This window comes from Aquila chrysaetos, chromosome 18 (genome assembly GCF_900496995.4).
Source record: "Aquila chrysaetos chrysaetos chromosome 18, bAquChr1.4, whole genome shotgun sequence".
NCBI classification, from domain to species: Eukaryota; Metazoa; Chordata; class Aves; order Accipitriformes; family Accipitridae; genus Aquila; species Aquila chrysaetos.
This window is the reverse complement of record NC_044021.1, coordinates 6,376,171-6,399,783: the sequence shown is the minus strand read 5'-3', so window position 1 is coordinate 6,399,783 and position 23,613 is coordinate 6,376,171. Positions and strand designations below refer to the sequence as shown.

General features: G+C 40.1%; 1 protein-coding gene across 11 annotated transcripts in view; it reads left to right on the top strand.

The window, feature by feature from the left end:
- The window catches only part of CDH18 (cadherin 18), a 542,660-nt gene that overhangs the window by 329,903 nt on the left and 189,144 nt on the right, over positions 1 to 23,613 (top strand). For 8 of the 11 annotated variants that reach the window (XM_030041846.1, XM_030041840.1, XM_030041839.1 and 5 more), the window contains one exon: positions 22,174 to 22,250. The gene's annotated coding sequence lies outside the window, so the exon portion shown is untranslated. The remainder of the gene's footprint in view (positions 1 to 22,173; positions 22,251 to 23,613) is intronic. The other 3 variants (XM_030041847.1, XM_030041843.1, XM_030041848.1) reach the window with 1 other exon arrangement.

Genomic DNA, 23,613 nt, shown 5'->3' with positions numbered 1-23,613 from the left:
GTACATAAGGAAAGCTGTAGAGAGGGGATGGGATATCTGATGGAGGATATTTTTGTCTTGAGCTCAGTTTTTTGAGCTGGATTTAATAGATGAACAGAAATCTTTTGTGCTGTTGTATTCTTGAGTGTTGTCTTGCAGCATGATTATTTGCTTTGCTGTTATGTAGACTTAGATGATAAAGAAGTATCTTGATGACAAAATAAATATTTATTTCTGGTACAGGGGACACTCTGCAGAAAAAAAGAAAGCAAAAGAATGGGATTATTTACCTCTTGAAAGAATTTTCTTATTTTACAGACATATATCTTATTTCTGGAATTACGACAGCAGCAGATTAGGAGCTTTAGTTGTTCTTAAAGAAGTCTTGAACACTATCGTTCCTAAACTTACCCTTAGTGGTGAGCCCTAAGAACAGGAGACAATTTTCTTTACTGATACAGATGTGATCACGCCCAAGTCTTTCCACTCTGGAGCTTATCTAACTAGGGAAAACATGATTAACATTACACCTTTTTATTTACTATTGACTGTTTCAGTGAGTATGTAAGGGACCTAAAAATAAAATAAAATGAGTATTTTTGCATTTTCTTTTGATGCTTTCATTAATATTTTATAAACCTTTTCAAAATAAAGTAAACCACAAAGAAGTGCATACTAGCTTAGTGAATGAGAACTTGTATTCTTATATAGGTACAATAAAATATTATTTTTTATTTCTGTAATTGAGTGTGAATCCAAAGCAGCAAACAAACAGAGGTTTAAGCCTACATAATTTGACCTCTCTGCATAGTTGTTAGACTTTACATATCACATTTGGGGAGCTTCCTTATTATTTGAAAAATAAATATCTTTCATCAAGGAATCTATATGTGAGATAATTTTATATCCTGCTGTGCATTTACTATTGCACACTGCTTTCTATTGCATATATAAGTTATACAAGTTATGTGCATTATAAATGGACAAGATGATCTGTGGACTCTTAATAAAGTGACTGAGGTGTTTTGCTTATGGCCCTGTCTTTAGCAGATACAGTAAAAAAGGGCACTGAGGAACATGGAAAATAATTTCTCTTTTATTCTTGGCTACACTGCCAGCTTTATTTGAGTAACTTGTAGTGACCCTTCTCTCCTTAGTTCACACTTTCTGCTCAAACAATCCAGCTTCCTCAGCTGTGATCTTCATCCTTCTCATCCACTAATGATGCCCCTGGAGGTATTGGACATTCCCAGAGAGGATCTCTATGCAGTTCACCTGTTAAGTATTTAGAATTCAGAGTAGACTCGTCTGTTCTAAACATGCATTTTGGGCGCAGTTAAAACTGCGGCCACACTCACTGCCTTCACCCCAGTTGTAAAGTCCAGTTCAGAGACCAGTTGGATGGCAGGAAGTTGCAGGTCTGTACACAGAGGGTCTTGCTTGTCCAAGGCAGAATGCAAACAAATAGCAAAGACAGAGACTGTATGTTCCAGCCTGCACAGATGAATGAACAGCAAATTAAGTGCGGGGCAGTTGTGAGAAGAAAGAGGAGGAAACGATGTGTTTATACACTTCATGTAAGCTTTTTTTCTCTTTGACAGCCTTTTTCCATGCTGTCGCTCAGTTCCTCTTGCTATTATTTTAAAAGACCTTTTTGGGAATAATCATTTGGCCTATGGGCTAGTCATCTCCTCCTAAAAGTGTGTGAGAGAACAGCATTCCATCAATGCCTTTTTCTCCTTTTATATGTGCTTTCTTAAGCTGCGGTTTCTGGAACCAAGCAGTTTATTTTGGAATTCCAGGTTCAATTTAAAAAGAAAATAATCAGGATTCTGCTTACTTTGGCATGTAAGAAAGATTTAAAACATTATCTCCCTGTACCCTCCAGGCTCACAGAGCAAATTAAAAGAAGTCACAATTCATTATGTTAATTTCCCCCCTCCCCAAACTGACCTCTAGTAATTTAATGCTTGGGGTTATCAGTATTAAGCTTCTGTAAGAATTACTTAAAATTTCCCACAGATAGGGCAGAAGAGCATCATGGATGAACAGGAGAATCTTGCCTGAAGATAAGCAAAACCAGAAAGTACACAGAAGGTGGAAGCTAGGATGGGCTTCCTGGTTACTTCCTGCAGAGGCATTGCCCAGGCGTGTAGAGGTGAGGTTAGGAAAGCCAGAGCTCAGTTGGATCAAGGACTGTGAAAGAAACAAGATGGGTTTTGTAAGTACATTGGCAGCAAAAGGCAGCCTAGGGAAACTGGGCCCACTGCTCAGTGGGGCAGAGGATCTAATGACAAAGGACATGGAAAAGGCCAAGGTCCTCAGTGCCTTTTTTTGCCTTGCTTTTTACTACTAAGTTCTGTTCTTTCAGACCTCCCAGGCTCCTGAGCTTACCAGCAGAGACTGGGGCATCAGGTATTGCCCTCCACAGGGGTGGACAGAGCTAGGTAATCTGAAGCCGGTTGAACGTAGCCCAGTCTGTGGGACCAAGTGGGCTGTATCTGCCTGAGGGTGCTGAGGGCGTTGACCACTGTTGCAGTGAGGCTGCTCTCTCTTGTCTTGGAAAGGTTGTGGGGATCAGGGGAAGATTCCTGGTGGCTGGAGAAAGGCACACACCTGTCTTCAAGAAGGATCCGGGTTAACTTGGGGTTGGTCAGCCTAACCTCAGTTCCTGGGAAAGTTAGGGAGTTTAGAAGCCATATGTAAACACATGAAGGGGACAACAAAGTGGCTGGGAGCAATTGGCATAGATTTACCAAGGGCAAACCGTGGCTGACCAACCTAACTGTCCTCTGTGATGGCTGGCTCTGAAGACAATGGGAATGGATGCTCTTTACCTTGATTTTAGCAACACTTCCAGTGCTGTCTCCCATATTATTCCTATAGCCAAATTTGTTGAGATACTGACTGCAGATATTGACTGTAAGGTGGAAATTGTCTGTACCACCAAGATCAGAGGGTTGTGATCAGTGGTGCAAAATGCAGTTGGGGGACAGTGAGTAGTGATATCCCTCAAGGATTGCAGATAGAGGAAGCACTGTTTTCATGTCTATATTAATGACCTGGAAAATGGGGCGTACTACACTCTCAGGATGATTGCAGAGGAACCTTGACAGACAGGACAAATGAGCTGACAGAAACTTCATGAAATTCAACAAAGGCAAATGCCAAGCCTTGCATCTAGGTGGGAATAATTTACCACGCAGCAGTACAGGCTTGGTGCCAGCAGGACAGAAAGCATCTTTGCAGAAAAGGCAATGGGCAGGTCCTGGTAAAGAAAGCCATGCAAAGAAAGCCAACTGCATTCTGCAGTGTATTGGTAAGAAATTAGCAGCAAGTTGAAGGGAGTAATTTTTCCCCTTTATTAAGCACTTGTGAGACTGCATTTGGAGTATTGTGTCCAGTCTGAGCACCCCTTGACAGGAAAGACATTGATGTAGTGAAGTAGTGAAGCGAACTCAAGGAGGAGCTGCTGAGATGGTCAGGGGACAGGAGTACATGATGCATGAGGAGAGGTTGAGAGCTGTGTTTGTTTAGCCCTGAGAAGATAAGGCCACAGGGAGGTCTTACTGCTGTCTTCAGCCACTTAATGAGAGAATACAAAGAAGATGAAGATTAATTCCTAGTGATGCATGACAATAAAGCAAAATGCAATGGGCACAAGCTGAAACATGAGAAATTTTGGTCTGAAAAAAATAATGAGAGCAATCAAATACTGGAACAGGTTTCCCAGTGTCATGTGGAATCTCCACCTTGAAGATATGCTAAACTTGACTGGACAAGTCCCTGAATAACCTGATCTCACTGTCCCTGGTTTGAGCAGAGGTTCCATCCAGCCTAACTAATTCTACAGTTCTATTATCACTGCTTAAAATAATTTAGATCATTACAAAAAAAAAAAAAAGTGGTGTGAGTATAAATATTTACAGTACTTCACTTTTAATCTTAAAGTTTCCTATATTGCTTGAATGTATAGCTTTGTTGTATTTCTGAGCAACGAGATAGAAACTCTGAAATGCAGCATTGCTGCTTTATTTTTGGCAGAAATGGCAAAAGGCATATGGGAAAGCTCTTGTTAGGAGCTCCTGAGTCTTCCCTTCTCACTTCCAGAAATGCTGTATTCAAAAGTGTCATGGGTAAGCATTGCAGATGCTTCTGACTTTATCTGAATTGAACTCTACTGTCAAAAAAATCAAGATTTGTTCATTATTTATGACGAGTTCCACAAATAAATGGAAGCAAGAACAATCACACAGTGCTGGGTTTGTGAGCGGTTTTTTGTTTTTCACACGATTGCTAAAAGATTAGTAGAGCTTTTTGTATGACAAATATTTTTGTTACATAAGAACATTGTTCAGTGAAAACTGTTTTCTGCATTTTTATTAAAAGTATTCATGCCTTTATTGGAAGTAGAGCCAGGACCTTAATATCGCTTTGTTATTTCACTGCAATATTTGAACAGAAAGAAAAAAATCCACAAAAACATCCCTGGTTAACCTGAAAGCAAGCCTGCAGTAAGCATTCTTAGTCATTAATATTTCTAGCAGTAGAAGCATATTCTGCTTCTAGTAGAAGCACCTGAATATCTGAGGATATAAATAAACTCCCAGTGGTAATTAAGGCTGACTTGGATTTTAAAAGAGGGGTTGGGTTTTTTGGTTGGTTTGGTTTGGGCTTTTTTTAAAATCCATTGAACTGAGAAATGTGCTCTCATCTGGACAAAATATTCCAATTCTGTTAATTTGCCAAGAATTCTGGGCTCTGAGGAAATATATAACTACGAACCAGAGGTTTATATCACTGTGAAGAGCAAAATGCTTACTGTAAGTTTTGTGAACATCTTTGTTTAACTGTAGTGATTATACTGTACTTAGTCTCCCGGCCTTCACAGTTATGCAAATTAAACTTATTTTCTTTTAATGTGCCTGAAGTACATGAGCAGTGATACATACTTATATTGTGTCAGTAAAGGAGTATAAACATTATTTATGCTAGCTAAGAGAAAGAAGTATTTATAGAACTTTATTGATAATTCTTGATACTAAAGTAGCGGAGACACAAATTTTTATATGTTGTTAACTGCAACATAAACAGCATCCTGATAAACCTTACAGGGCCTGACTGTCAGAATTATAGCCACGGACACATTGATAGCTGTGTTGTTGTTGTTTTCTACCCAGAGATGAACTGAAGGAGGTAACCCTTCTGTGGGATTTATTGTAAGACTTTGTTGCAGGACAGAGGATCAGACTGTAGCTATAATTTTACTTCCCATTAGCTGTCAGTTGGAAATCTGTTGGGAAGATGTCCTATTCACAGATTTCTTTATAAAAGGGCCTAAAATTACATATTTGAGCATATTCAGTTGACAGTTACATGAAAGTAATGACACAGGGGAGAGAAAATAAATACTTTGAAGCCCATGAAACTTAGTTCCATGAGTGAATGCAATTTTTCTTAGAACATACCCTCCATGGGATGAGTATAATTTAAACATAGATGAAACAAGAAAAAGTCTTGTAATTATACATATTAAAGGACTAGTCTAACATTAAGCAGCATGTGATAATAATTTTTTACACTTTTATTCTTCCGTATTCTGCAACTGTCAGTTTGCACTACTTTGCTTAGAGCGTTTGCAAGCAAATGACTTTCAGACATGACAGTCAGGGTGTGGTGTACCTGAGACTCCTCTAATAACTTCTTATAAAGTGGTTGTTTCACAAGTACTAAACTTGATTGATTGACTCAGCTACTTTGCAGTAATCATCAGGGGCTGGGGGGAGTTAGTTGATTGCTGGGAGGATTTTGAGCTTGGCAGGTGATTGTCTTACTGTGCTACGGTAGTTACATCCTGCGTGAACCAGTAGCCTCTCTGATTTTTGCAAGAAGAACGTGAAATTCTTTTGCTGAGCAATTTCAGTCACAGATGCAAAAATCCGGCTGTACGAATCCAGGGCAATTATCTTTGAGTTATACTGAGAAGTGGGTATGTCCGGCTCTGACGTGGATGTTAAGCTGGGAGAAAGGAGTGGTTTTCTGGATCAGAGAGAATTACATTTCTGGTGGAAATGGAGAATGCCTGCCTTTAGAATCTGCCCTATGTGGGAAATTAGATTAAAGTTTGTTTATTCTGTTGAGCTATAAGGCTAAACCCTGAGACTTGACATAGAACATATGATGATTTTCAGTGATCTTTACGGAAAGACCCACCCAGACTGGGAGAGAAGCTGGATCAAGCTCTGTGTGTGTCATTTTGTTCAGGCTTGGGGGTAAACTGTTGGTAGAGTTTAAAGACTCTGAAGAGAAATAACAGTTCCTGCCTGTAGCTTACAAATCAGCAAACCAATTGTGCATTGCTACTGAATATAAAGGATTAGAAAACTAATACATTTTGCAGGGTAGGTTTTATATTGTTTTCTACCCCCTCTCCCCCCTCCTTTTTTTTTAACCAATGTGCATTAATTATCAGGGGTATCTATGTAGATATCTCTCTTCTAAGCACCACAAAAGTTGCATTGGGAAAAGCAACTATTTTCTTTTTTTGTATATTCTTTCCAACACATCTCCTTAGTGGCTATTCAGGTCTTTGGTCAACATCTTGTCCCTTCTTCTTGGTCAGAAATTGTCTATGTAATAACTTAAGACCATTATTCAGGAAACCTCTTAAGCAAATGCAGTACGCTCATGTGCTCTTTCTGAAGGCTGGTGCTGCATTAGAACATATCCTGGGAGGGAGGACAGGTTAACTTCCAAGGGTGCAGATTTAAACTGAAATCCCATTTGCATCCCAATTGCAACTGTATGTCCAGGTAAAAAGAAAACACTTTTGTCACAAGTCCTCCTGATTTGTACACTGTTTAAATAGGAACAGGATGTGGCATGTCCATCACAAAGAAAAGAGAATTGATACAATGAATATATGAGGAGTCTCTTCTGTTCTTTGAAATAGCAGTTCCCTAACACTAAAATGAGAGCTTCTACATTTCCACATCAGTGGGATTAGAATACTAGCAGTCATTGAAGAATGCTATGTCAAGTCACTGAACCATCTTGCCTTGCTGATCCTTATTTTTCATGTGATTTTAGGACCGTGTGGAAAACACTAAACAATGAATGGAAATTACAGTTTGATGGACAAATCTCCAACAGTATGAACTAACAAGAAAAAAATAAAAATTAAAGCAGCACTCGGAGAACTTAACCTCTTTAATGACTAATTGAGTTAACTATCCCAGTTAACTACCCTTGCCAGTTAACTATCCTTGCAGATGTTCTTTTCTAGTAAGCAGGCAAGCACTTCTTTAGCTTTAGTTTATGAAATGTCATTCAGTCATTATCTAAGTAATCTTTATTAACATAATCTTGAATTATTTCAGAGCCTGTCCCCTAATTTTTCAAGCCTGAATTGATGTGAATAGTCCTTTCTTTCTGCATTGCAGTCTTTGTATATGAAATTTGAATGTAAGAATTTTGAGATTTGAGGTGTACAATTTGTGCATTTACACAAAGCAGTTCTTTGAAAACTTCAGACAGTTGAAGAACTTTTTTTAAAAAGATCTGTTTCCAGCTATATAGACAAAAGTGATCATATTTCATTTCCAGGTATCAGATCAACATTTTTGTACAAAATACTTCTTTCAACAGAACGATTGTGCATTTGAGATTGGAAGAAGTTTAGAAAGCCAGCTTTGACTGTGTGTGTTAATAAGTCTTTGCTCACCGTTTTCTGAATTCTTTGAAGTAAAGCAGATCTTCTTTTAAGGAAAGTAGAGATTAAGGTAAAAAAATAATCTATACAGCTTAGTCAAATCTCTGCTGCCATTTAAACAAGTTATCTTATGAATACCTTATTCAGGCCATGTGTTTTTACATTTGCAAATTGTTTGTAAGTGACTCGTGGATTAGTATTGGATATGAGCAACTCTAAGCATATTTTGGTGTGAATCCTTAGATTTTTATAACTTTTACTTGAAAATGGTATGTGCTGTTCTGTTGGTAATAATTTACTTATTCATATAGATTGTACCCCTTTAGTATCAATTTACCTCTCAGTCTTTTATGGATATCATATTCATAGCTCTTTGAGGTAAGAGAGGGCTATTACAGATGGAAAAAAAAACCACAAGTCTGTTGCTGAGGTGGGAAGGAAACAGAAATTTTCCTAATCCCAGGATAGTATCTCTAATTTCTGAGACACTAATTTTTTTTTTTTATTTATCCACCCCTCTTCAAATGTTGCTCAAAATGATGGGGGGGGGGGGGGGGGAAGAAAGATTTTTATAGTTTGTAATGAGAGAGCGAAGTTCTCTTAACAGAAGGCCAGGAATATCTATGGCTAAATCCTCATGCATTTTGGGGGTCTCTCCTGATATTTCACTGGGAACTACTGTGTGCATAACACCTGAAAGTCAAACCAGGGGTTTAGTTATCAAAATACAGACTTGAGAAGCTATAGTTTGACATAAATAAAATCTTGGCAAAATGTTCCCAAGGGGTTTAGGTTCCTCCGATAAGAGACCTCAGCATCCTTAAAAATTCCAGTTTATCCACTGTCTACCTACAGTTATTGACCTTTCTTAGTCTAATGAAAAATTGAATCATCACTGCATCGATGAACATGATCTATACAGGAAAGAACCAAGCCGAATCCAAAAAATTAGTTTTTTTCTAAAAATTAAAGTTCAGGAAGTATCTTGCCACCTTCTGCTAGTCCAAGGGCAAAACACACTTGCCTGACTTTGCACTTACACTTAGAAGGCCATAGAATATAATTCTTCCAATTCTTTCTCTCTCTAACAAAAACAAAATACTGTCCTTGAGCTAGTTTTCCAGTTGGGGAATGATTAGTAAAAAACAACCTGCAAGTAACTGATATATTAGATGGAGTTTTGAAAGAAGCTCCTTTTACGAATAAAATAGTTTTCTTGCATCTACATTGTCTTCATCTCTAGCATTCAAAGCTTTTTGTTGTATCCTTTTTTTTTTTTTCTTCTCCATCTTCCAGTTTAATTGTCTTGGATGTTTCTTGGCGTTCAGGAGAATCTCAGATTTTTCAGAAGAACTAGAAAGTCCAACAGAATGGCTGATTGTGTTGAATCTTCCATTAAAAGAAAAGTGCCTTTCATGCCTCAGCAAATATCCCCATAAAGTGAATAAATTGATTTCAAAATAAGAGAGCTATTTAAAACCATTATGCTTAAGTCTGTTCCCTGATAATTTTATCTGCAGTAGAGACTTGTACCTTTGCAAAGATTATTTTTGGAAAGGTAGCACTTGGCACCCCAGGTGTATTTGTTAACACAAAAATATTCTTGAATGTTATTAACTAATGGCACATCAGTTAGCACATCCTTCTCCTATAAGAGGAAAAAGTAGAAGGGAACAACTAAACATTTTAGTCAAAATTGCTTCAACTGTTTTCTTTAAATCTTCAGAAATTTTTGCAGAGAGGAATTTTAATGTTCATCTTAACATTTTAAAGCATAGCCTTCTCTTTTTCCTGGTGTTGATTACTCCTCACTTCTGGATATTTTATTAAAGCTCAGGTCAGAAAAACAGTGGCAAATTCACACTTCTAGGTTACACGTGTATGTGAGTCCCTCATAACCTTACAGGATTGCTGCTGTCACTTTGTTTCTAGGTCTGCCCCACTTGTGCCATTCTTGGGGCTTATTCAGACTTTATGTACACCCAGGAAGCTGTGTTGCAGAGAAAAATGGAAAGGATTTAGCTGTACTTTGCACATACGTACTGACCCTGGAGAAAGAGGGAAATAGGTTTTGGATGGTGGTTTTGAGCTAGCCTGTCTCTGTGACATTGTAAGCGGAGTCGTTCCTTGTTCAGACTAGTGACTGAAGGCACGATATATCCCTAAACCTTGTTGGCAGCAGACCTTTTTAGAATATATATTGAAGGAGTCTTGCTGACATGATGATTCTCTTTTTTCCCACTAGGATTTCAAAATTATTGAAGAAAGATGCTTTCTGAGGAATATAAAAGGGAGAATGTTTTGATCCACTTAATAATCTGCAGCACTAGCTTTTACCCCAAATTATATACAGGAATAAATTGGTTTTATTTGGAAAGAAGTAGGAATCAGCATCAGAAAAATCCTTTTGCCATGTAAATAGAAGATTAGCAAAGATACTTAAATTTGGATTTTCTAAAGTAGTTATTATTGTTGCTATAAATCACATTCCTCAAAGACACTTACAGGCAAGACAAAAATCATAGCTTAGAAAAAAATCCCATATTGTTACGAATAGGTCTTTGCTAATTCCTTACATTATTGTATTATGGGCATTAATATTGCAAGAAAAAAAACATATTTTTAAAAGTTTTAATGCTATGGGTGCTTTCACCCCTTACTTGCAAAAGCAGGGCAGGTTAGATAGTCATGAATTTATCTGTTAGGATTGTTTCAGGATATAACCTTGTTCAGTTATCTTTGTACAACACTGAAGTTAATGTGTTCCGTTTCAAGTGAAGCTATGTTTTCACTTTGAGTTTTCAATTCAGATGTGTTCAGAACCAAACAAAATATTTGTATATGTGGGAAACAAAACTTCAGAAATTTACAAAGGTTCTAAGGGTTGTTTGTGTTCAGTGTGTGGATCTGATGATAGCAACTCTTGCTGCAAAAGCACACTGAATAACTCCTAGGGAAGGATGTTAGAGCTTTGAAAAAATATTTACGCCCTGAAAGGAACAGGCAAACATCCCTAAATCACATAACAGTAGAAATCCCAAGAAATAATAGTTTGTGCTTGGTCCAATTACTGTGAAGTTGCATAGTTTCATTCTATTGTATACTATAAAACAGCCAAACGTCAACGTCAGTGCAAAATCCATCACGGTTATATTCCTGTAAAGCCAGAGGTTTAAGTGTGTGCCTGAAAAATCTTACCGTGTCCCAGAGATCCCTCAAGGTCCCAGCAGTCACCAGGAGACGGTCCTGCTTCCATTGGCCCTGTAGTATCAACCTCCCGTGGCCGTCCTCCGCTGCAGCTCCAGAGAGGCTGGAGGAGGTTTGGGTCTGGGCTTCTTGTTAGGCTCTTCCAGGATCCAGTTTGTAGATTTTAGACACAATTAGGTAAGGAATACTTTATTATCCACTTGGCACTAATCAAGCTCAACTAAAGCAAAGTTAAGATAAAATTCAAGTACTAGCATTTGTCTATAGCATTCAAAACAGACCACAGAGTTTAAAATATTTTTAGGCTAAATAGATGAAATGAAAGATGTTGCAGTTAACCTTGCTGCACAAGCCTGGTGTCAAATTATCTGTTCCTCCCTCATCGAGTTGACTTTATGTCCATGCTGTTAAGATGGCAGTCAGGGTTGTACTCTTTCTGCTTGCCTTAAACCTCAAATTACACTTGCTCAGAAGCTTGTGTAAGATAATTTACAAAGCACCCTTGGTGGCCTCTTACATTTCATTGCGTAAGGTCTTTCATTAGATGTTAACATTCTATAGCAACCTGTACTTTAAAATTGTGTGTGATACAAAGATCTCTGTAGGATAACTGAATGATAACTTATAACATTTGACTGAGACCAGATGCATAGCATGCTGAGATCACCCATTTATAATTTTTTTCCCCTCCCTAGACACAATGTGAAAGTACACTATCAGGAACACAGGAAACAGCAGCAAGTGGTCATGACACATGAAAATTTGTTACAAAGTTGGTAAAGAAATTACCAGTTTGTGTATCATTATTGGCATTACTGCTGAGGAACTTCTGCCTGAAGAGTGTTAGGATGTTTAATTCTGAAGAATTTACACAGACGGATTGAAACATGTTGGTCAGATTACTGTCTAACTGTACTATTAAGTATCAAATCTGTTCACCTATCACTTTGCTGGTGCAAGATTTTCTTGAAGCTCTAACATCTGTAATACGGGGAAATCATTCAGTTCAGACTTACAGTCAGTTTTTCACTAAGGGTCTGCATCATCAGAGCTATGTAGAACATTTTCCCTGTGGAGGTAGGCTGCACTTTCAGTTTACGATTTCTGTATCAAGAGAGCGTATATGCTTAGTCCCTAAATTGAGCAGCACTGGCTCTTGAAAGGTAAAGCTAAGTGATAGGGTTACATGAATCATTAAATCTGTAAGCATTCATTGCCAGAGGGGTTCTGGTCACTTGAAAACTTTCAATATGTGACAGAAACCCAAAGAACAGCAGGAGCCAAGATTATCTGCCTGTCTTTGAATTCAAGCAAGATAACAGTTGACTATACAAGGGACCAGCTAGCAGAGTTAGTTGCAGTGCATACTTCTCTGCACCTGCCCCAGTGAATTAGGCCCTATATATTTATTTCTGTGAATGCTCTGTCATTGGTGTGGACATACTCCTCCCCAGATGCAGGAGTTGGTGTCTCTCCTTGTTGAACTTCCTGAGATTCCTCTCTGCCCATTTCTCCAGCCTGTTGAGGGCCCCCTGAGTGGCAGCACACCCATCTGGTGCATCAGTCACTCCCTGCCCCCAGTTTTATATCATCTGCAGAATTCCTGAGAGTGCACTCCATCCCATTTTCCAGGTCATTAACAAAGATGTAAATAGTACTGGCGCTGGTATGGATGTTTGGGGTACAGCACTGGCCTCCAGCTGGACTTTGTGCTGCTTATCACGACCCTCTCTGCCTGGCCATTCAGCCAGCTTTCAATCCACCTCACTGCACCTACCTAACCCATACTTCAGCTTGTCTCTGAGGATGTTACAGGAGGCAGTGTCAAAAGCCTCCCTAGAGCTGAGGCAAACCACGTCCACTGCTCCCCCCTCATCCACCAAGCTAGTCACCTCATTATTGAAGGCAATCAGGTTGGTTAACCATGATTTCCCTTTCGTAAATCCATGCTGACTACTCCTGATCATTTTCTTGTCCTTCATGCCCCTGAAGATAGTTTCCAGGATCAGATCTCTATCACCGTCCCACTGATTGAGGTGAGGTTGACCAACCTGTAGTTTCCTGGATCCTTCTTCTTGTCCTTGAAGATAGGAGTGACATTTGCTTTCTTCCAGTCTTCAGGAACTGTCTTTCCTGGTTGCCACAAGCTTTCAAAGGTAATTGAGGGGCCTCACAATGACATCAGTCAGCTCCCTTAGTACTCCTGGGTGCTTCCTCTCAGGATTCATGGACTTATGTATATCCAGGTTGTTTAGAAGTTTCCTAACCTGTTTCTTCACCACCAAGGGTGTCTTCCTTACTCCAGACTCTGCCACTGACCTAGGATTCCTGAAGACCAGTCTTTCCAATAAAGACTTGAAGTGAAGAAGGCATTGAGAACCTCAAGTCCAAACACTTAATCAGAAACATGTTTGGCTTGATTCATTTGGTAGACAGTTTTTGTAGACCTTTGCCTGAATTCACGTTAGGGTGCTGTAGATCAGAGTCTTTCCAGACCCTGTGGACTTTATATCCGTGGATTTGGGAGTCCGCCTACACCGTGTGTTCATGCTTCAGTGTCATAGCAGGAGGCACCAAAGTGCCGTTGAGTTTCAGGACTTTAACTTTCCAGACATCTGCTGGAAATACAACACAGCAGTGAGTAAACAGTCTAGGAGGTTCCTGGAGTGTGTGGAAGATAACTTCATGACACAGCTGGTGGGTGAGCCAACCAGGGGAGGAGCCTTGCTAGATCTGTTGTTTACGAACAGGGTAGGACTGGTGGGAGGTGTGATGGTCGGAGGCCGTCTTGGGCTTAGCGACCATGAAATGATAGAATTTTCAATTCCTGGTGAGGCAAGGAAGGTGGTCAGCAAAACCACCACTATGGACTTCCGGAGGGCTAACTTTGGCCTCTTCAAGGCACTGGTTGAGAGAGTCCCTTGGGAGATGGTCCTGAAGGGCAAAGGGGTCCAGGAGGGATGGACATTCTTTAAGAAGGAAATCTTAATAGCTCAGGACCAGGCTATTCCCATGTGCCGCAAGTCGAACCGCCAAGGAAAATGACCGGCCTGGCTGAATGGGGAGCTTTTGCTAGGAGTCAAGAAAAAAAGGAGAGTTTATCATCTCTGGAAGGAAGGGCAGGCAACTTGGGAGGAGTACAGGGATCTTGTTAGATCATACAGAGAGAAAATTAGAAAGGCAAAAGCTCAGCTAGAACTAAATCTGGCCGCTATTGTAAGGGACAACAAAAAATGTTTTTACAAATATGTTAACAGTAAAAAGAATCCCAAGGAGAATATCTATCCCTTAATGGATACAGAAGGGAACGTAGCAACCAGAGATGAGGAAAAGGCTGAGGTACTTAATGCCTTGTTTGCCTCAGTCTTTAACAGTGAGTCCAGTTATCCTCAGGGTACTCCACCCCTTGAGCTGGAAGGTGAAGATGAAGAGCAGAACATACACCCCTTAATCCAGGAAGAAATAGTTAGTGACCTACTACACCATCTGGACACTCAGAAATCTATGGGACCTGATGGGATCTATCCAAGAGTACTGAGGGAACTGGCAGAGGTCCTTGCCAAGCCACTCTCTATCATCTGTCAGCGATCCTGGTCAACAGGGGAGGTCCCAGAGGACTGGAGGCTTGCCAATGTGACTCCCATTTATAAGAAGGGTCAGAGGGAGGATCCGGGGAACTACAGGCCTGTCAGTTTGACCTCGGTACCGGGGAAGATTATGGAACAGTTTGTCTTGAGAGCACTCACATGGCAAGTCCAGGATAAGAAGGGGATAAGGCCCAGTCAGCATGGGTTTACGAAAGGCAGGTCCTGCTTGACTGACCTGATCTCCTTCTATGACCATGTGACCCGCCTAGTGGATGAGGGAAAGGCTGTCGATGTTATCTTCCTTGACTTCAGCAAGGCCTTTGACACTGTCTCTCATGGCATACTCCTTGAGAAACTGGCGTCTCATGGCTTGGATAAGTGTACTCTTCACTGGGTGAAAAACTGGCTGGATGGACGAGCCCAGAGGGTTGTGGTGAATGCGGTTAAATCCAGTTGGCGGCGGGTCACAGGTGGTGTTCCCCAGGGCTCGGTGTTGGGCTCTGTTCTGTTTAATATCAATGATCTGGATGAGGGGATCGAGTGCACCCTCAGCAAGTTTGCAGATCACACCAAGTTGGGAGGCAGGGTCGATCTGCTTGAGGGTAGGGAGGCTCTACAAAGAGATCTGGACAGGCTGGGTCAATGGGCCGAGGCCAGTTGTACGAGGTTCAACAAGGCCAAGTGCCGGGTCCTGCACTTGGGTCACAGCAACCCCATGCAACACTACAGGCTTGGGGAAGAGCGGCTGGAAAGCTGCCTGGCAGAAAAGGACCTGGGGGTGCTGGTTGACAGCCGGCTGAATATGAGCCAGCAGTGTGCCCAGGTGGCCAAGAAGGCCAACGGCATCCTGGCCTGTATCAGAAATAGTGTGGCCAGCAGGAGCAGGGAGGTGATCGTTCCCCTGTGTTCAGCACTGGTGGGGCCGCACCTCGAGTACTGTGTTCAGTTTTGGGCCCCTCACTACAGGAAAGACACTGAGGTGCTGGAGCGTGTCCAGAGAAGGGCAACCAAGCTGGTGAGGGGCCTGGAGCACAAGGCCTATGAAGAGCAGCTGAGGGAGCTGGGGCTGTTCAGCCTGGAGAAGAGGAGGCTGAGGGGAGACCTTATCGCTCTCTACAACTACCTGAAGGGGGGTTGTAGTGAGGTGGGTGCTGGTCTCTTCTTTCAGGTGGCTGGAGATAGGACAAGAGGAAATGGCTCAAGTTGAGGCAAGGGAGATTTAGGTTAGATATTAGGAAAGATTTTTTTACTGAGAGGGTTGTTCAGGCATTGGAACAGGCTGCCCAGGGAAGTGGTTGAGTCACCATCCCTGGAGGTATTCAAAAAGTGAGTAGACGGAGTACTTCAGGACATGGTTTAGTGGGCATGGTTGATGGTTGGACTCGATGATCTTGAAGGTCTTTTCCAGCCTAAATGATTCTATGATTCTATGATTGAGCTTCTGTATGTGGAATGCAAACACAGCCTGGAGGTTATAGGGCACTTTCCCTGGATCCACTGTTTTTTCCTGGATCTGAGAGTTTAGAAATACTGATGTCAGGTGGGAGCTAGTTCTCATTATTGAGCTAATTTTGTTTGCTCTGTTTTCATGGTGACTGAACGCTGCTGAAAAGAGAGTTGAGTGGCTTATCAGCCAATTTATTTTGCCTACTTCTTGCATGTTAACAATTATAAGTTGTGGCATAAGTATTTAGTTAACGTTGGTTACATGTAGACCTCAGTTACGGTTTTCTAAAACCTGTTACACATTTGCTTAGTAAACAGATTCCATGAAATTATTTATATTTATTCTTTTATACTTTACATGTTCTTTCTTTCTCCACAGCCAGTGTCGGGAGAAAAGTTGTCATACTAAAAGCCTGATTTCGTTCTGCTCTTGCACATGCAATCCATTTGCTCAGTGGGATTCCAGCTAAGTATAGAAACAAGAACAGCACACTGGGGAATGCATGCACCTAACAGAGACCTGAAAGCTTCCAACCTTAAGCTTTGCTAATGGCAAATGATCTTAGTGACCTTACTCTGCTGCATCTCAGGCAAGAATTAGAGAAAAGCAAAAAATCTGCCTTGCTCACTTCAAACTTAATTGATAATATCTGTCCTATTATTTTAAATTGCTATCTGTATGTTTTATTTGCTTGAAGACATAGAAGGCAGTGCTGAACTTTACTTCTTTTCTTAATCTGCCGGGAGCTTTTCTGTTGACACAGTTGGAAAATGAGTTAAAACATAACTGCTTGCTCTGATCAGAAACGTGTAGCAGTTTACAAAACGTAGTGCTGTGTGTTCTGCTCTGTACAATGAGCCTTGGTCTGTTCCTGCTGTAAGCCCACTGCAATTACTGGAGCCACACAAGGGATGAAGCCTCCTCACACAGTTCAAGTAAAGGCTTTGATTACACACTCTCCATTTTGTCTAATGCTTGGTCAAAAGATGTACTACATTGTTTAGGACACTTTTTCTTTTTTTTTTTCTTTTTTTTTTTTTCATTTAATCACAAGTGAAAGGAATAACCACATACAGTGTTTGTTCCTCCCTGGTAATAACTACTGTACAGTGGCAGAGGTGACTTTAGAAATAATTTAAATAACCATTTCAGAACCAGCATTTCAGCACTTCAATTTGATTCCCAGAAGTTGTTTCCTAAAGGTTTGCTCTGTCAGTCACTGTCAGGACTGATGAATATATAAGTAGCCTTTCCTTAGCAAGTACAGAAAATGCTTCTGTTAATTGAAATGTATTCTTTTTTACTGTGCCCATGTTTTATAAATACTTTAGATTTCCAGAGGATCATCTAGGGCCATTCTGTTAGCAGAGATTATCATTATGTGTATTGTAATTGGACTTGTGATGCTACACTGTAATTTCATACAGAAGAATTGCAAATATATTAATAATGATACAAAGCAGATGGTTAGTTCATACTAACTATATTCTTTATTAAGAACTACCTGAACTGTAACATTATGAAGGACATCTGTAGGAATCCAGAACATTCAGCAGCTTCTAAGAGATACTATACATGGATGGTTTGAAATAAAGTAATTGATTTCTGAAATCACTTAACAGGCTCTTTATTTCTGCCTGAGAATAAAATTGACACAGGTAAAACTAAGCCATTTCTGGAGTTTGAATTTCTAGTCTTAATTATAATAATATCAGTAAAACTCTTACACAACAAAGAAAAGATGCAGGATGAGAAAGGCAAGCTTGAGAACTGAGAGGAATAAGCGAAGTTAATGAGTTGGTATGATAAATAGACACACTACATTTGGTATTACAACAGTGTCTACTAGAAATTGTGGAGCATATTTTCATTTTAGAAAGAACAGATAAATCCCAGACCTCAACCCAAAAAACCAGCAGGAATTACCCTGATGTTTGTAAACAGAGTTATGAACTCATATCTCTTGCTGTCACTGTGAGTAGTTGAACGTTCCTGTTTGATTTAAATGGGTGTAGTTGCAGTAACTCTGATGGAATTTCTTGTGCTTTATTTTGCTGGAGCTCAAGAACGTAAATACATTCTTTCTATTTTTAATTTTTTTTTTTTCCGATTCTAGATCAGTTTTGAAAAAATAAATTTCCGAATACACCTTTTGATATGTTGTATTGAACTGCTGAAGGAAGAGCAGGTTATGTAGTTTGAAAATTGTTTAAAAATACTCATTCAGGGCCTTTTAATACAAAAGATACACGACACTATTTGGAATATAGAAGGTAGCAGACGTAGGTGGCTGAGTTCCAGCCATTACAGATTGAGTGTTAAGGGCCTGGTACTATCAGGTAGATTGTTTAGCCCACTCTGTTTTCATCATTTAGTGGTGAAAAGCAAGCAGAAAATACCAAAATGCTGAATAGAGCCTTTTCAGATTGTCTTTCGACAATTTAGTATTCAGCCAATTTGTCTTGGGCTCCTAAATCCATTGAGGTGACCTAACTTCTTACTGCTCCAGGTGCTACGGATGTCCTTGATAACTCATTTTTTTCATTCCCTGACCAGTTCCGTAGCTAACTGTTTCCTTACACTAAGCAGTTACTCCCACAGCGATCACACTGAACAGTCACCAACACTTCTTGCAGCCCATCACTTTTCTGTAGAAAGATCTTTATTCAATATGCCTCAAACTCAGTTTGTTAAATACGTAAGTATGAGCAAGTTCACTGCTTTAGTTGCTATAACGGTATTGCTTCAAACTGTAGGTTTTGGGAGGTTTAGAAACCTTTACTACAAAATTTGCATAGCAATATATATATATAGCATCCATTGTGTTCTAGTTCCTCTAGAATCTTATTGGGATACCAGTAAGAAAATAGATCTGTGTAATATTGATCCCACCTATAATTTCAAGGAGCAATAACAAGACTAAAAATAAGAACAGTGGTAATAAACTGGTTTTTACTGTTTTGAAAACAGTGTCTGATTTCTATATATGACTGTGGTTTTTGTCTGGTTCTTATACTGCAATCCAGAAAGGAGAAAAACAATTTCTTATTTATTAACAGTTATTTAAAATTTTTATTTTATTAAGTATTGGCAGATGTACTCATTTCCCTTTTCTGTTTATCTTTAGATGAAAATTCACTGGTGCAATTGATTTTGTGGGATGCAAAGGAAAACTAAATAAGAAGCAACAACTCTTCTTCTCCAAAAGATATTCCATTGTAATCCTTTGCAAAGGGATAGGGGAAATCACAATTGCGGGAGAAATTTACCTTTTTATATATAGCAAGTAAAATCTGGTTAGCTTTGAATCCTCTAGTAAATAAAATATGGAGTTTTGACATTCCTTCTGTCTAGAAAAAGGGGGTTGGAATTTCTCTTTTCTAATTAATGCACTTATCAGTTGGAACTCTGCAAAAGCACTGGGACTGTACAGCTCGGGATGCTAACAGTATGGTACTTCAAACTATAAGTTTCTAATTTTATTGTGGAGATTTTTTAATCTTTATTATCCTGTTTTGCAGAGTAATCAGTTCTGAGTATTGTCTCCAGCTTCATATGTAATCATTCAAATATTCTTCAAAAGGCATTATTAATATATTTTTAAAATATTTTTCAATGAAAAACATTTAATATACAAGTTTAACTCACTGCAGCCTTTTTACCTTACCTTGCATAGTTCCATACTGCACTTTTCCCATAAAAAAATTTAAACACACCCCGTATTTAAGAGTTGACATGAAATAATTTGGATTGAACCAGCAGGGGAAAGTGAGCAAGGGAAGAATTTGAGGCAGGCAGCTGTTCGAGCAAGTACTGCTTGATGTTTCTGTGGAAGAAAGGGGTCTCATAGCAGCTCTCACTTGTGCTTTTCCCTGTGATCTAATGGCAGAACCGGTTGGTAGCCGCATGGCCTTGCTTTGCCTCTTCTGCTTTTCTCTTGGTGGTTTGCAATCTCCTTACCCTTTATCTCTCTCTCAGTTCTAAAAAAGAAGATAGAGAAGTGTTTTGCCCTTTCTATTCCTTGACCTTTCTTCCCAGGTCTCTTCTGCGAAGTTTGTAGTGGTAATATTTTATTTTTCGTGGATTAGCCTTGGGAACCAGAGCAGTGGAACCACCACGCCGGTGTTCTGGTTTGTGCCCCCCCAACATTGTCCCCTGATGCTGACTCTGTTTTCATTCTGCAGGACTTGAGCACACACAAAAATGCCTAGCGGAGCAGCTGCACTGGCAGGTGTCATTCTGGAGATGGGAAAGATGAAATTAATTTGAAATAGGTGTGGAAGGGAGATTATTTAAGCACTTGATAAAGTACTCTGTCTTCAGAAAAGAAAGGTTATTTTTTGTTACAGGATCTCTTATCTCTAACCGGAGGTTTCCTGCAGTGCGAGAATATAAATGACAATAACACAAATTTTAAAAAATACTATTCCCTAAGAAAAGTAAATAAAAAGTTATTTTCCTGATAAAATTTTAATTGTAGCATTGGTAAGTTTAGAAATAATACTAAGGAATATTTTTCTGTGAAAATAAAGAAAAACCTCTGGGAAGTAAATTGGTGGCTGAGGTACTTGGAATGCACTGGATGGTAGAAAAACGTATTTCACGTTCTGCTACAGCTGTCTCGCGGTACTTCTGCAGGTTGGTTGGCGTCACGGGGACTCTGTGGGTGAGGCAGCTGCAAGAAGAGAACCACGCTGCTCACTGACACAGCTTTTTATTTCTGCGTTGGCTGGCTGTTGCCAGAGGCCAGCTGGGGCAGGGCGCGCTTGGGGCGGGCGTGATAGACGTGCGTTTTCGGTACAGCGCGCGGGTTGACACCCGCCGAAGCCGCGGTGCCCCGGCTCACGGTCACGGCCAGCGCTGCGGGCTCGGGGGAGAGGCGGCCAGTGCCGGCAGCGGCGGCGCGCTGGGCAGCCCCGTTCCCCGGCGGTGGTTAGCAGGGGCCTCGCTGATCCCATCACCCCCGGCCGGTCTCTTTGACTTTCTGCACATCTAAAGCCAAAAAGCGGTTGTTAGCCGCTCGCTGCTGCCTTCTAGGCTCCTGCCCCGAAGGCGTTGCAAGGATGTGAAGTCCGTAGCAGTTCATCCGCGCTTCTCTCCTGCGCGTACCGACACTCGTGGAGTGGGCAGATGTTGTTCAGACCTCGTTTTATCTGAGCGCTGCTTTCAAGTAGGTTTTACCCCATGACATTTGGCACGCCTCATATTTCTGTTTGTAAGATGGAGATAATGGCTGTTTTCATTCAGAGAATGTTTCTCTTCAAAAATACATTTTTAACGCATTTTCACCTATGCAGCACAGGGGCTGTCTCCTAGCAGTGTGTAAGGAGCGGGCGTGCACAGTGGAACAGGGCTCTTCACGTAGTCTGTCAGCATCACCACCCACTGGTATGAATAGACAGAAATTCTGTAACTGGCGGTGGTCATTTAAGAGCTGTGTCTGGTATTGACAAGAGGTATGAGAATGCCGCTGACCTTTCTTTTAGAAAGCAAAATGTTCTTACTTCACGTTTTAGTCGTCGTGAGTTTTGTACTTTGTGAAACAGAACTGTGTTTAACGTGGCGACATCTCTACCATACATTGGGTCTGAAATGACTGTTTAAACTAATTTTCTAAAATGCTATCTGGTGTCATGTGAATGAGGCTTACTGTAAATCATAGATGCTTCATCATGCTAGTTTTATAGGAATAATTCCAGCACATCTGACTTGTGCTAGCATTGCAATTATTAATAACTCTGTTGAATGGCCAGCGCTAGCACCGCACTGCTTGCTGATACTGATACCTTTGGGGAATGTTAAGTAATCAGCAGCTGTCATGTACTTCAGAAAATATAAGTTTCTTATGGCTGCCTTTTTTCCAATTGCATTTTTTCCAATGGAAATTTGCAGCTTTTGAGTTAAAAAAAAGTAAGAAATCAAAGGCTTCTTCAAAGTTTAATTCTGTATTGAGGGGGAAGCATATTTGGACATGATAGATTTGCTTTTTTAAAATTTATTTATATATTTTTAATATCACTGCTTCTGATGTTTTTTTTTTCTCTCTTGTTGTCTACAGATGGTAACTGTATGCCCTGCAACAGTATTCTTGTAAAGGGATTTCATGTTCAGAGATTCTTATTAGCTGTTATCTGTTACACTGCTTTTTACTTCCTCTGAAAGATATTTTTTTAGTAAAATACCCTCTTCCATATTTCCTTGAATTCTGACATGTGTGGGGTTTTTTTGTTTTTGTTTCCCAGCAGCTAAAGAGGCAGTAGGTTTGATTTGGCAAGTCATTTGGAAAAGGAGGAGTGGAGAGCCCTGTAACCGCTGAACAGTAAGTGCCTGTTTTACCTGCTATTTTAGCTGCAGAAGTAAGTAGGATACGCAGATGGATTGGTATGAAACTTTTATAATACAGAGAAGCATAGAAAAATGTGCACACATGGAAGTCTAACTATTCTGAAACTGAAATACTTTAAAAAAAAGACCAAGAGATCTGCTTGGATGTAATTATGGATCAGGTCACGAGCAGTGTTGAGGTATACAGAGTAAATTATTGAAAGCCAAAACTGAGAAGTACATTAAGTGACATTCTGTTAAATTGATTTGGATACTAAGTAGTTTTAAATATTCAATATTGAAAGTCTCTAAAATTAGAGGGTGCAGTTTGGATGTGTGCACACAACTCTGCCCTTGGAAACTAGGAACTAATTGAATAAAGACATGCTTGTCAGCTCTATTTGCACGCTACTAAAAATGCTACTCTGTTTTGTACTACAAATGACTGTCAGCTTTATTTGCAGCATGCTTGTCTGTTAATTCAAATGCTTTTTTGAATCATGTCAGATTAAAATTTCTTTTTCAAAATGCAGGTGTTAGCTGCTTTCTGTTTCTCCCCAGGAGAAAATATCTCTCCAGCAGAAAGCAATATATAATAATGAATCTTACAGGGTAGATTTGGATGTGAGAACCTAAACTCGAACACGAATGGATGAAGCTCGGACTTAGAAATGTTTGGACATATTTGCAAGTGTATTAAGCACTTACGCTGTTGTTTGAGGACAGTCACACAGGAGAAATATTTAAACTCTGCACCTAATATACAATATCTTTAAAACCTTCACTACTTCAGCAAATTAGTTTAAAAATGAAATTTTTGCTTTTCTTAGAATTGAAAATATGAAAGCAGCTGAGGCAGAAGTTCATAATACTAGGTTGTAGTTATATTAGCTTAGGAATTATGAACATGGCTTTAATATATTGTAGTGTCTTTTGTTTATACACAAGTGCAGGGAAGGAGAATGCCGTAAGATCCCCCTGACTCTGGGACAAGCTGCTCTCTGCAGCTTTTTGAATACACAGAATCTTGATCCTTTCAGAGCAACAAACAGGAGGCTTGGGAAGCAAAGGAACTGTGTCGTGTTTTAGTGGAGTAGGACTAGCTGGAAGGAGCATGGAGTATTTTTTTGTGTGGCTATAACTGGGATGCAGATTGGACCCAGTCAAACCAGTCTGCTTACTCATTGCTACCAGATGCATGGCTCCCAGCTGTGTTCCTCTCTCCTTTGTGGTACTGTGTCTGATGCTCATTCATTCCCTTGGGAAGCCAGTTGCAGCACAGTAACCAGCGAAAGACTAATGCAACCAAAAAGCTGAAGGGTTTTCTGTCCGTTAAGTGGGCTAGATTGAAGGAGCTG